We start from the raw sequence: 12,748 nt of genomic DNA on the forward strand, positions 1-12,748 counted from the left end.
ATGTTTCCAGAAGCTTGTTGAAACTTTGCCACGAAGAATTAACGCAGCTTTGAAGGCAACATAGGCTCCGACCCGATTCTAGCTAGCTGAGTCTATTTTAAACTGTAATTTATTCCTGTGATCAAATCTGAATTTTTTCAGCATCATTACTCCAGTGTCACATGATCCTTCAGAAATCAGTATAATTTGATGATTTGAAGCTCAAGAAACATTTCTGATTATTATTATCAATGTTGAAAAAAGTTGTGCTGCTTCATATTTTTTTGGAAACCATGATGCTTTTTTATTTTCAGGATTCTTTCACGAATAGAAAGTTCAAAAAACAGCATTTATTTGAATTAGAAATTTTAGAACATTATAAATGTAACTTTTGATCGATTTAATGCATCCTTACTGAATAAAAAAAAAATCATAACTGACTCCAAACTTTTGAACATTAGTGTATATAATGTAATATTTCAATGCCAATAAACAACACCAATAGTGAGAGCTTGCATATTTATTCAACTACAGCTTAAGTTGCAAAATTACATGAAACACCAGTTCATCTTTAAAAAGATGATGAGGCTAAACTTCATGTTTTGTACACCAATCATACACAATTATTACAGAATAATTCAACATACAAGAAGCTATTCACTGGCTATTTACAACACAGTTAGCATACCTAATCTATGAGAAGAAACTGTGAGAAGAATTATTCAGATCAGAAACAAAAGGAAGAGCATGCGGTCGATACGCCGTAATCACTAAGGAAAGACTAGAGCAAGCTGGGAAGGTCCCCAGTTTAGTGGAAAAATATATGGAAGACTAAGAAACTAAGGTGGGCTTTCCAGTTGGTCTTTGAATTAGGATTGTTAGAAGTATGTGAACTGGAAGCAAAGACAAAACTGCAAATACCGAGTGCTACTTCAATGAATAAATATAAAGCTTTTGGTTCTTTAACCCATAAAACTCATTTACAAGAGCAGATGCTAAAAATGTCAATGAGAAAGTTGGTTTTGATGCTACATTTTTTGCCTTAGAAAATACATCAAAGGACCCTGTGCACTAAACGAATGAATGTTTTTGTACTTATTAAATATTTCCAGCTGGTGTAGGATAAATCTGACCTCAGCTGCCCTGGTGTGTGTGTGTGTGTGTGTGTGTGTGTGTGTATAGGGATGCAACCATATCGGTATCAGCCGATATATGTTAATTTTTAATGTTATCGTTATCGGGCCGATAAGAAAAGTTGGCCGATTTATTAAAGCCGATAAATAATGCATTATTTCCTTCAGATGTGCACTGAAATTTGTATTTAGATTTATCGGCCAATATATCGGTTATCGGCTTTAAAATATAAAAGGTTACAAGCCAAAATGTTCATATCGGTGCATCCCTGGGACTGAGCACAGCAAACTACAACGGCAACAAAATCCTCTGTTTATTTGAATGCGTCCTTGATGTGTTTAAGGAATTCACTGCTCAACAAAAACACGAGATTCGCTCCGTAAGATACCCTGTGCTTTAAGTATGAGATCTAGACTGAGTTTGCTATTGCCAGAAGTGACTAGTGCCAGGAACTGTAACTACTCCTTGAATTAAACCTTTACAATATAAAGGGTAAATAGTGTTAATAATTGCAGTTTTGTGATTGCTCCGATTGTCTGAAGTTTTAGAATTTTTCAAATAACAATCTCTGAAGAAAAAAAATGAAAGGAAACAAAACACCAACTCTTTAACAAATCTGTTTTTCTGTCCAATGAGAAAGCCACACGGAAACAACAAGGGGAATAAAGTCGATCCGATCCGAGTTACGACAACCAGACAACAAAGAACCAACACCTCTTCTGAACATGAACATATAAAATAAAACCCATCTGAGCTTCCTTCACAAGGAGCAGATTAAAGTCCAAAATAGCACCATTCATCAGTGTCTCAAATCCGTGGCAGCATCTCAGTCACTTACCACAAGGAAACAATGCATCTCTACAGCTACTTCTATATCACAACGTACATGATTACACTTTAATATACTGGCAAAGCAACAAAAAAAGTTAACAAGCAAAAAATTAACAAGCAAATACTACAAAAATGAAGCCAAAAAGATGAACTCTGTAGCTTTTTAGTAACTGCATGAGAAGTGGGGACTCTTAGCCTTAGTAAATACTGTAAGGTGTGAGTATTGACTGACGTTTACGTGTTTTAGTAATGAAGACGTATGGATGGATGTGAGGAGGGACGTCACAGTGCTTCTGTGAGAAGTGATAGACTTTTATTTTTGGTGATAATGTTAAAATGGCCATTGGCCGGTTCACAGAAGTGCTAGTTTTGACTTCGAATACTTTTTAGAGAATTATAAATCAAAAATGTAACAAAACATATATATATATACATTTGGCAATTTTCTCATTTGCTATTATTCAATTTTATTATAGATACTGCAGGGTTCCCACAGAATTTATAAGTAATAGTATGTTGCATTAAGTTGCCACTCATCATTTGATGATTAAATAACCAGCGCATACTCAAAACAACAGACTTCCCAGGACATTTTTTGTGATTTTATTCATTTTCACGATTCGAATTCACTGATATTTCTATGGGAACCCTGACATTGGTGTCGGCCTTAACCAACACATATTGGTCGAGCGCTAGTGTTCGTCACATTACAGCTTTGTTGCATGTCATTGCAGAACACTGTTAACATTTCTTGGTGGGTTTTTTGTTGACAGGGAATTCACAGAGATATGAAAGAGTCCAGCCGTGCAAAGTAGAAGTGGACAAGTGGAAGACATGCTGCTGCCGCCAGGGTCCCGGACCCCCGGGAACAAACACACACATGTGGGTCTTCAGTGAAGCTCCAGTCTGTCTCGAGGTGCTGTGTGTCTTTACTGCCGCCCCCTTCCGAAGAGCATATCATCAAGGCTTAGAGTCCCAGGTTTTTCTAAAATTTTATTAATCACATAGATGGGGGGAAAAGCCCCAGCGTCATGATTCATCTGTATCGCACGCCATAACCATAGAAAATAAGGATATACATGATTTAGGAAATAAAAAATAATATACATGAGGATACAATCTCTCCCCCAGAGGCCCGTTCTCTTATCCTACATCAGACAGGAATGTCGCTCTTTCGTGGCGGTCCCTCTCCACACCGCCAGGCTCGAGAACGAGGCCGTTCGCTCTGAGGAAGAGAACGAACAATAGATGGAAATCACCGCTTGGGACACTGTGATGTCATCAAAACACTGTGATTACTGGGGGACTCAACCTACCTAATGGGATCCCCCATTGCTTCTGTTGGTGTCATTTTGAAGGAACCTGCAGGAGAGAGAGAAAGTGAGCAATTAATTTGTGTGTGTGTGTGTGTGTGTGTATATATATATATATATATATATATTTATATATAGTAGTCAACATTTGAAGTGGATCAAAACCTTTCATCAATGTTATGTGGATTTTAAACTATACCCATTCTTGTCTGTGGACAACTTTGATAACTTTTTTGATCCAGTTTAAATGTTGACTACTGTATGTATGCAAGTATGTATATGTATATATATATATATATATATATATATATATATATATATATATATATATATTAGGCCTGGGTATTGACACACATTTCACAATTCGATTCGATTTCGATTCACAGGCTTGCGATTCGATTCAATATTGATTGTTTTGGATATCAGGTACAATACATGGCAAATTTTCTCAAGGAAAACAAATCTCGTATCTAATGCTATAAACTATGGAGTCAGTTCATTAGCCTACTATAATATTTAAGGTAGAAATTAACTGATTTGTAGCTATACAAACACTTAAATTACACTTTTATTTATTTTTATAATAAGAAAGTAATATGAATTATAAATATTTTAATGGTGGCTGTCATGATTTATTCAAACATGCATTAAATTTTGGAGAACATTAAAAATTATAATTATTATAATTATAATAATAATATAATTATAAAAATTATAATGAATATATTCTCCTCTCTAGAGTTAATTTTTCTAGCTGCCTAACGAGTTCATGGTCACATGTTTTTTCTGAGGTAAATGTGACGTTACATGACATTGTTTACAAGTTGTTCAACTGAAGTCTTTCCACGGTTGAAACACTGATTGAGCGATTTCATGTGACATGATACGGATTTCGATAAGTTGTACTCTGTCTTTTAACTCACTTTTAGATGCTCATTCATGTTTATGTTGCGCAGTAACTGGTATTATTAAGCGGAAGAACTGCTTCTCTTGAGCTGAGCTGCGCCAGAGCGATCTCACGACACAGCGCCAAAACGGTATTTATGTTTTTGAATTTCGTAATAAAATGGATGTAATTTGAGACTTTATTTCATATCAATAGTTACAAAGCACAAAGATTATTGCGATTTATTGGATGGGATGCGCGCTACAATGTTTCATTCATTCATCAAATAAAAACAGGATGACTAATCGATCCTTGAGATTTAAGAATCGATATTGGTTCGTAAAAATGAGAATCGATTAATATTGAGAAATCGATATTTTTTTACCCGGCCCTAATATATATATATACATATACACGTAAATTAATTGCACACTTTCATGTTCGTCACCAATCAACTGTATGAAATGAAAAATAAATGTTATTTTTCCATAACTAATTAATTAAATGAACATGTTAAATCGACAGCCATATATACACTCACCTAAAGGATTATTAGGAACACCTGTTCAATTTCTCATTACTGCAATTATCTAATCAACCAATCACATGGCAGTTGCTTCAATGCATTTAGGGGTGTGGTCCTGGTCAAGACAATCTCCTGAACTCCAAACTGAAGTCAGAATGGGAAAGAAAGGTGATTTAAGCAATTTTGAGTGTGGCATGGTTGTTGGTGCCAGACGGGCCGGTCTGAGTATTTCATAATCTGCTCAGTTACTGGGATTTTCACGCACAACCATTTCTAGGGTTTACAAAGAATGGTGTGAAAAGGGAAACACATCCAGTATGCGGCAGTCCTGTGGGCGAAAATGCCTTGTTGATGCTAGAGGTCAGAGGAGAATGGGCCGACTGATTCAAGCTGATAGAAGAGCAACTTTGCTGCATACCTCGGTTGTAACGAGTGGCTATTTCAGTCAAAGCATTTGTGAAGCCACAACACGCATAACCTTGAGGCGGATGGGCTACAACAGCAGAAGACCCCACCGTGTACTGCTCATCTCCACTACAAATAGGAAAAAGAGGCTACAATTTGCAAGTCCTCACCAAAATTGGACAGTTGAAGACTGGAAAAATGTTGCCTGGTCTGATGAGTCTCGATTTCTGTTGAGACATTCAGATGGTAGAGTCAGAATTTGGCGTAAACCGAATGAGAACATGGATCCATCATGCCTTGTTACCACTGTGCAGGCTGGTGGTGGTGGTGTAATGGTGTGGGGGATGTTTTCTTGGCACACTTTAGGCCCCTTAGTGCCAATTGGGCATCGTTTAAATGCCACGGCCTACCTGAGCATTGTTTCTGACCATGTCCATCCCTTTATGGCCACCATGTACCCATCCTCTGATGGCTACTTCCAGCAGGATAATGCACCGTCACAAAGCTCGAATCATTTTAAATTGGTTTCTTGAACATGACAATGAGTTCACTGTACTAAAATGGCCCCCACAGTCACCAGATCTCAAACCAATAGAGCAACTTTGGGATGTGGTGGAACGGGAGCTTCGTGCCCTGGATGTGCATCCCACAAATCTCCATCAACCGATTTAACATGTTCATTTAATTAATTAGTTATGGAAAAATAAAATTTATTTTTCCATTTCAAACAGTTGATTGGTGACGAACATGAAGCAGCAGAGCAACAGTTTACTGTCTGATGAAGCCTATAGAATACAGTTAGAATGATCCTAAAATTCAAGATATTAAGGCAAAAATGCCCGTATGAGTTTGTCTCATATATATAATATGATATAGTTAAGCAATATCACATGAGTAACGAGCGCAATATCACATTAATGCTGTTTTTGTCCAGAGTAGCACAAGTGCAAATGTGATAGATTTTATACAACAGTTCAATTATTAAGAAGTTAATATTGTTATATTTTAGGCACATTATTGTCTGTTTTGCTCAATTTTGCCAATAAAAATATTACTTATAAAGCCAGAACAGAAGTGTTGTGTGTCTCAGAGCAACACACGGCAGTGCTTTGTTTCCGAATGAATCTGCGTTTTGAGCGAATCAATCAGGTGAACCAGTAATTCAGTGACTCATTTATAAAGAGAGCCATTTATTTAGTTCCTGAATGAATCAGCCTTTTAAAACTAATCGAATGAATGATTCAGTGACTTACTCATTTACTGCCACCTACTGGCAGTTTTAGTTTCTTATTTAGAGTATCATTTCATTAAAAAAAGTATATATTTTGGGGAATAATTTGCTTTTCTCATTTAACACAATAATAACTTTAAATTATCTTTTGAGATTCATTTCTCAGCCAAATTTGATGTGCAATTAATTTGATTAATTAGCCTAATTAATCGGCACATCTCATCATGTGAACCAGCAATGAGGTGAATCATAAACATTGATTTGAAAATTAGACAAAAATACAAGACTTTCTAGTTAATGGCTTTAACTACAATCCTATGAAGCAATCCAAATGACAATCAAATTATTATTTTTAAAATTGACAAAATATAATATATATTTTGCCAGTTTAAAAAAATTATATATATACACCTCTAATTGGTAGACATTTCTTTGAAGAATTTCGTTTTCCACCAAGAATTCCACAATTTAGGATTAGTTATTCAAGAAATAATGTGGGCTGTTTTTCTTCAACAAAAGCAGATACCATCGATTAACACCATAGTGCCCAGTAGGTCTGTCTTTAAAGGTTTCCATTGCAGTTGTTATTATTGAAAATAAAAAGACTCATGTAGAAAATGGAATTTTTACTCATAACCCGACTGCTGAGCTCTATTACCAAAATATCAGATGCATGATGCATAATGTCTCGTAAATTTAAGGTCATAATCTCTGCTCTGAAGAAACATTCGTCCTCCCACATTCCTGCTGAGTCAGACAGACTTCAGACGACGACTAAATCTATACTAAACTCGGTGTGAGCCGGTAACATGCACCACAGAAGCGTTTTGAACATTTAAACGACAAATGCAAATAACAATACAGAATATGCATTTATTGTCTCAAGCAAATGCACACGGTTGCAATAGTGGGGCCAGACACTGGCTTCCCATTCCACTTCCCTGACTGCAGCTTGGAGCGTTTCCAAATCCAGTCAAACGAGGTCATATTTTCCCCCGCCTCAGCCCGCCATACTGAGCGTGCATGAACCCAATGAACCCATCCTCCTGCTGCAGAACAGACTGATTGTGGAAAAACGCCCCTACTGACACGGTTCCAGCTCACGCCAACGATACCCTAGTCTACACTGTGGTTTTAATCATATATATTCACTATGCAATAATAAGCAATTCCATAATTGTACGAAAAAACACTGAAATTGCATACATATCAATCCCATGCAATGCAATGCATAAAAAAGGGGGTTTGGATCAAATGACTGAAATGGCACTGCAATCAAATGCTCTTTATGTATGTAAGCATTTGAAAACAGACCATGGTGATTTGCATGACGCTGGAATAAGTATAACAGCAAAGGAGACACGTCTACCGACGATGCCCGTATGCATGACTTCATCTTTGAGTCTAAATTTAGGACTGTGCTGTGCATGCAACAGCTTTGGAGCTCCCTAGACAGTGATATGTGGCATTCCTGCTTTGAGCACAAGGCATTCTGGTATAGTTCTGCTGAATGAGGTGAAAATGGTGGAAAATAAGACACCCTTGTCCTAACATGAACTGAGAAACGAGTTTTGGCATCGAGAGGATGCAATGCTGTCGGGTTTTTCCCTTGGAAGTGCTGATGATACTGAAAACAGGTTTAAACCCACACAACAGTGTAACATTTAAACGTTTCGTATAATCGGCAACAACAACCCTTAATGCTTTAAAACTGTGTTTGTGTGAGTAGGTGGCAGACTGGGGGAATACAGTCAGTCCATGTCTGGGTACAAATAACATTAGTACATTCAGTTATTGTGCTGCTGCTGGTCTTTGACTGTCTTTTCTGCCGTTTATTAATCTAGTAAATCAAGTTTAGACTTTCCTGTTCAACGGCAGACAGAACAAAGGAGGCGCTGCGATATCAACGGCACTTTCGTTATTCCCGTTTGTTCGGTTTTATTCCCATCTGTCCTGCTTTTTGTGAGCTGGATACAGTCAAGGCATGTTTTGGACTAAGATAAACACAATTTCATACATTATATTCAGTACTAGAAGAATAACTAACTAGCGTTAAAGAAGTCCCGTTTATTCTTCGTGTTTGAACTTTTGACGAATGTGTGAAGGTTTACTTACAGATAAAGCCTTTGTTCTTGTCCTTTCACTGTAAAGTTACTGCTGGAAAAGACGTCTGTGGATGAAGGCAGACCCAAGCAGCAGCCTTGCGGGGCTCTGGCACCCCATACAAGGCTGCAGGACTGGAACTCAGCCGCTTCCAATGGCTGACTGCATGTAATTCAACAGAGAGCTAATTTTGACCATGCTGGACCGGGGCCAAGCCCCCCATGCCGGCTCTGCACTGCAGTTCGGTTCAGACGGACCGTTGAATACCCGGCGATGGGCGGGGTGTTGGAGGCTCCGCCCCCTCTGCGCGCGTGCGTGCGGCGCCATTGATTGGTCGGTTAAAGTTGTCTGATGAGACACAAAGGATCTTGTTGTATGTATGGCAAGCCGGTTTAACTTTTACTCATTCCCAGGAAAGTAATTCTTTTTTTTTATTAACCAACAAACTTTACATACTAAATATATATAGGCTATATATAATATATATATATATAATATATATAGGCTATATATATATATATATTTTTTTTTTATATATGTAAAGTTTGTTAGTGTTGTTTATGCTCAAACAGAAACATTAAACACTAACTAAAGTTAAAGAAGTCAAATCATAATCAACCACCCCTTTAATATGTCAATTTATACGAAATTGATATTAAAGGGATGGTTAATTATGATTTCACTTTTTTAACTTTAGTTAGTGTTTAATGTTTCTGTTTGAGCATAAACAACATCTGCAAAGTTACAACAGCACAGGGAGATATTTGCTTTTAAAGAAATTGTTTTTTAATGACTATAACAAATGGCTGGTAGGAACTACACAAGCTTCCTCTTGGATTAGTGACATCACTAACCCTAAAATTTACATAAACCCCGCCCCCAGGAACACACAAGAAAGGGGGTGAGTCCATATTGAGAAGAGGTAATCAGAGCTGCTAACACACACAAACAAACACACACACACGCACACCACGCACACACACACACACACACACACACACACACACACACACACACACACACACACACACACACACACACACACACAACCTCTTGAAGCTCCGCCCTCTGTGCCGGGAGCAACAACTTCAAATTCAACTTATATTTATTTATATAGCACATTTAATAGCAACGTTGTTGCCCAAAGTGCTTCACAGTTAACTAAAACAGTAAGACATTCATGTATAAAAGCATATATGAAGGTAAGACCACACTAAAAAAAACTAAAAGAGAGTAAATTATATCTACATTATATATTCTATATCTATATTATATCTATATTATATCTACAATGTACAATGCACTTAACTAAAAGCTAGGTTAAAAAGATACGTTTTTAATTGCGACTTAAAAATGTCTATTGTCTGAGCTAGCCAGATATGAGAAGGAAGACTGTTCCACAGCTTGGGAGCCACAACGGAAAAAGCTCGGTCACCCTTTGTCTTCTTTTTGGAATAAGGTACTGTCAGCAGAAGCTGGTTCGTTGATCTTAATGTCCTGCCTGATTTGTACGATCCTAAAAGGTCAATAATGTAGAGGTCAACAATGTCAGCAGGTCATTTGCATTTAAAGGGACACACACAAAACGACGTATTTTTGCTCACCGTCAAAAAAGGACAATTTTAACATGCTATAAAAATATCTGTCGGGTATTTTAAGCTACAACTTCACCTACACCTGATCGGTAGGATAGAAGCGTCGGGCATGTAACAGGCACAGATAGACTCCGAAGATATTGAACAGGTAATATTTCACGATTTCATACAAATATTAGGCTACTGCATAGTCTACTGAACTACTGATGACGGTAAAAGGATAATAATAACTATATGTCAAGTGTTATTCTACTTTATAATAATAAAGTTGCCTACCATGTTTGCTGGCTTATAACGTTTTTACATGATTGCTGCTAAATCACAAGTAAATAGCCTATAGTCTAAGACTACTGTATAACTTCATTTGTGTTTTTTGAGTGTTATGTAAACATTACAAAACGCCAGATGACATCAATAAAGTTAAATGTACGTCGCATTATTTAATAACATTCGCCGTTATGATGTCATTAGACATGATTATTGCAATTTATCATAATAGTTTGCCAATTGTGCTCGTTTACAGTATTTACAACCTCTAGGCTTATTTGTGTCCTGATAATTATGTGAGATATTGACAACTGTTCTCATGATAATCTCATGATAAATTATTGGACTGGTCTAATTATCAACAATGGATGAATGAACAGCATCGTAAAAAATGACATACTACAAGCAAGCGCAACAACATACAATATGGAACGCAAACAAGTTTACAAATAAGATATTTACTTACTAGTCCATCAACAAGATGCTGTTGCATCCAGTGCTGCTGTTTAGCTCGCGCCAACGAGTAAATGCCCGAGCGAGTGGGACTCTTGTCCGGTTCCTCACGCGGTCAGATTCTGTTTTCCTTTTCTCTTCCGAGCGCGTTTTCTTTACTTTTTCCATCTTCGACTCGAGTATCACGTCTGAAATGCGCGCAAGTGTCTTCGTGCTTCATGTTGTTGTTGATGTGTGTGACGTCGTTGCCGTAAAGCATTTCGTGATTCTCGCGAGATTTGTCGGGGGGCGCTCCTCTCAAACTTACATAGCTGGTTTTTCCAGCGGCGTCCCCCCCAAAGCTTTACTACCAGGATGATTCGTCCTACTATGAGTTTGTTTACCACCGAAATGACTTTGAAGCTGTTATATTAAGGTAAAATTCTTGCATAGCGTGCCTTTAAAATCAGTGTTTGAATCGAATTGCCCCCCTCCCCCCCAAAAAACCCCCCCACGACCCAATAACATTTAAAATTATGTCAATGGTTAATATATGCCATTTACACCAAGTCAAAATAACATATTTTCTTAGCGATAGATGCTATTTACACTAAGTGAAAATAGCGATAGATTCTATTCACACAAATGTAAAAATAGCAGTATTTTCTTTGCAATAAGTGTTAATAGTAGGTAGATACTATTTGCACCTCAGTATTTTAGCCTACATTATAAAACAGTATGCAATAATAACATAATGAGTGTATATTATTATATTTATTAAATAAATGTTGTATTATTAGGACAATAAAAGCCCTCCCTATACCTAACCCTACCCAATAAACACTAACACTTTATTATTAAATAACCGTTAGGCACTTTAATTCCACTTTTCACATATTTGCTTCATATTTATTGAAAATAAATTTCTTTCCAAATATGATATGCAATGGGAAAAGGGAGAAGAACAAGTTTGGCAAAATGTCGATCACGTCCAAATGTATCTACAACTCATTGCTATAGGCTGCTTACAGGTCTCAGGCCGGTTTCACAACGCAAACGTAAAAAGACTGTAAGCAGCGCATATTTTTTTTCGCCACCCATGTTATCGGATTAAAGCATTCACACGCACATTTTTCTGATATGTGAAATTGTAATTTCAACTAAGAAATCAATTCTTGATCTCAACAATTGAATTTGTATGACAGCCTATTGATATCAAGAATTACAGTTTTTACTAGTGGAAAAGTAATTCCTGATATCAAAATTTTGCATTTTAACTAGTGACAATTTAATTTTTTTATATCAAGAATGCCTATCATGGGAATTAATAAAAGTCAAAACGGCTTGCCATAGGCTAGTTGGTGTGTGGGCGCTTGGTGGCCCAGAATGCCGAATCTTTCATTGAGACGCATTCAAACCTTAAGGAGTTTTTTGTATTGTTGTGGGCTTTTGATCTCTAGGGAGGATAATTTTTTTAATCAACATGTTCATTTGATGTACGCCTCGGAAGAAAAATTTAATCAGATCGTGAAAGTTCAATACAATACGATGTAAAAATCTTTCTCAAGCACGGATGTGATTGATCCATTATGACCATCGCGGTGAAAAGTAACAGAGATACCTGACCTAGCCGTCTCTTCAGCATTTATTTTGAATTATCAAAATAATTATATTGTTTAACATTACTAGCGATAATTGAATTAAAATAAACAGTGAAACGTTAAAATAGGAGCATTATTATTTAGACGAAATAACGAGCCGATAAGCCCCGCCCATTTTGAGGACGCGCTGCTGTCCAATGAAAGCCTATCAATGAACATGTGCTTGAGTTCGATTGGCGAACGCCTGAAAAGTCCGTTGAGCGTCACTGTTTGTTTTGAAACAGACAGTTAACTTGTATTTTTTAAATAAAACTCTTTATTACAATTGTGAAGCAATCAATAAACGATAAAAACAATATTATTAGATATGCATTAAAACATTGTGTCCCTAAATAGGTCCATAAAATCTCTAATTTCTCAATATGGTGAAGAAGGAGACGACAGC

At 36.9% G+C, this 12,748-nt stretch overlaps 1 long non-coding RNA gene across 1 annotated transcript; it reads right to left on the reverse strand.

Moving 5' to 3' along the window:
• Positions 1–484: 484 nt before the first annotated feature.
• Positions 485–8,714, reverse strand: LOC143750613 (uncharacterized). Its single transcript, XR_013207184.1, has 3 exons — positions 8,421–8,714; positions 3,261–3,306; positions 485–3,169 (listed from the first exon to the last, which is right to left on the reverse strand). It is a non-coding gene; the product is annotated as an uncharacterized LOC143750613 (long non-coding RNA).
• Positions 8,715–12,748: the final 4,034 nt, after the last annotated feature.

This window comes from Siphateles boraxobius, unplaced genomic scaffold, assembly GCF_051911475.1.
Source record: "Siphateles boraxobius isolate OS27281-9 unplaced genomic scaffold, OSU_SipBor_1 25, whole genome shotgun sequence".
Classification (NCBI taxonomy): Eukaryota; Metazoa; Chordata; class Actinopteri; order Cypriniformes; family Leuciscidae; genus Siphateles; species Siphateles boraxobius.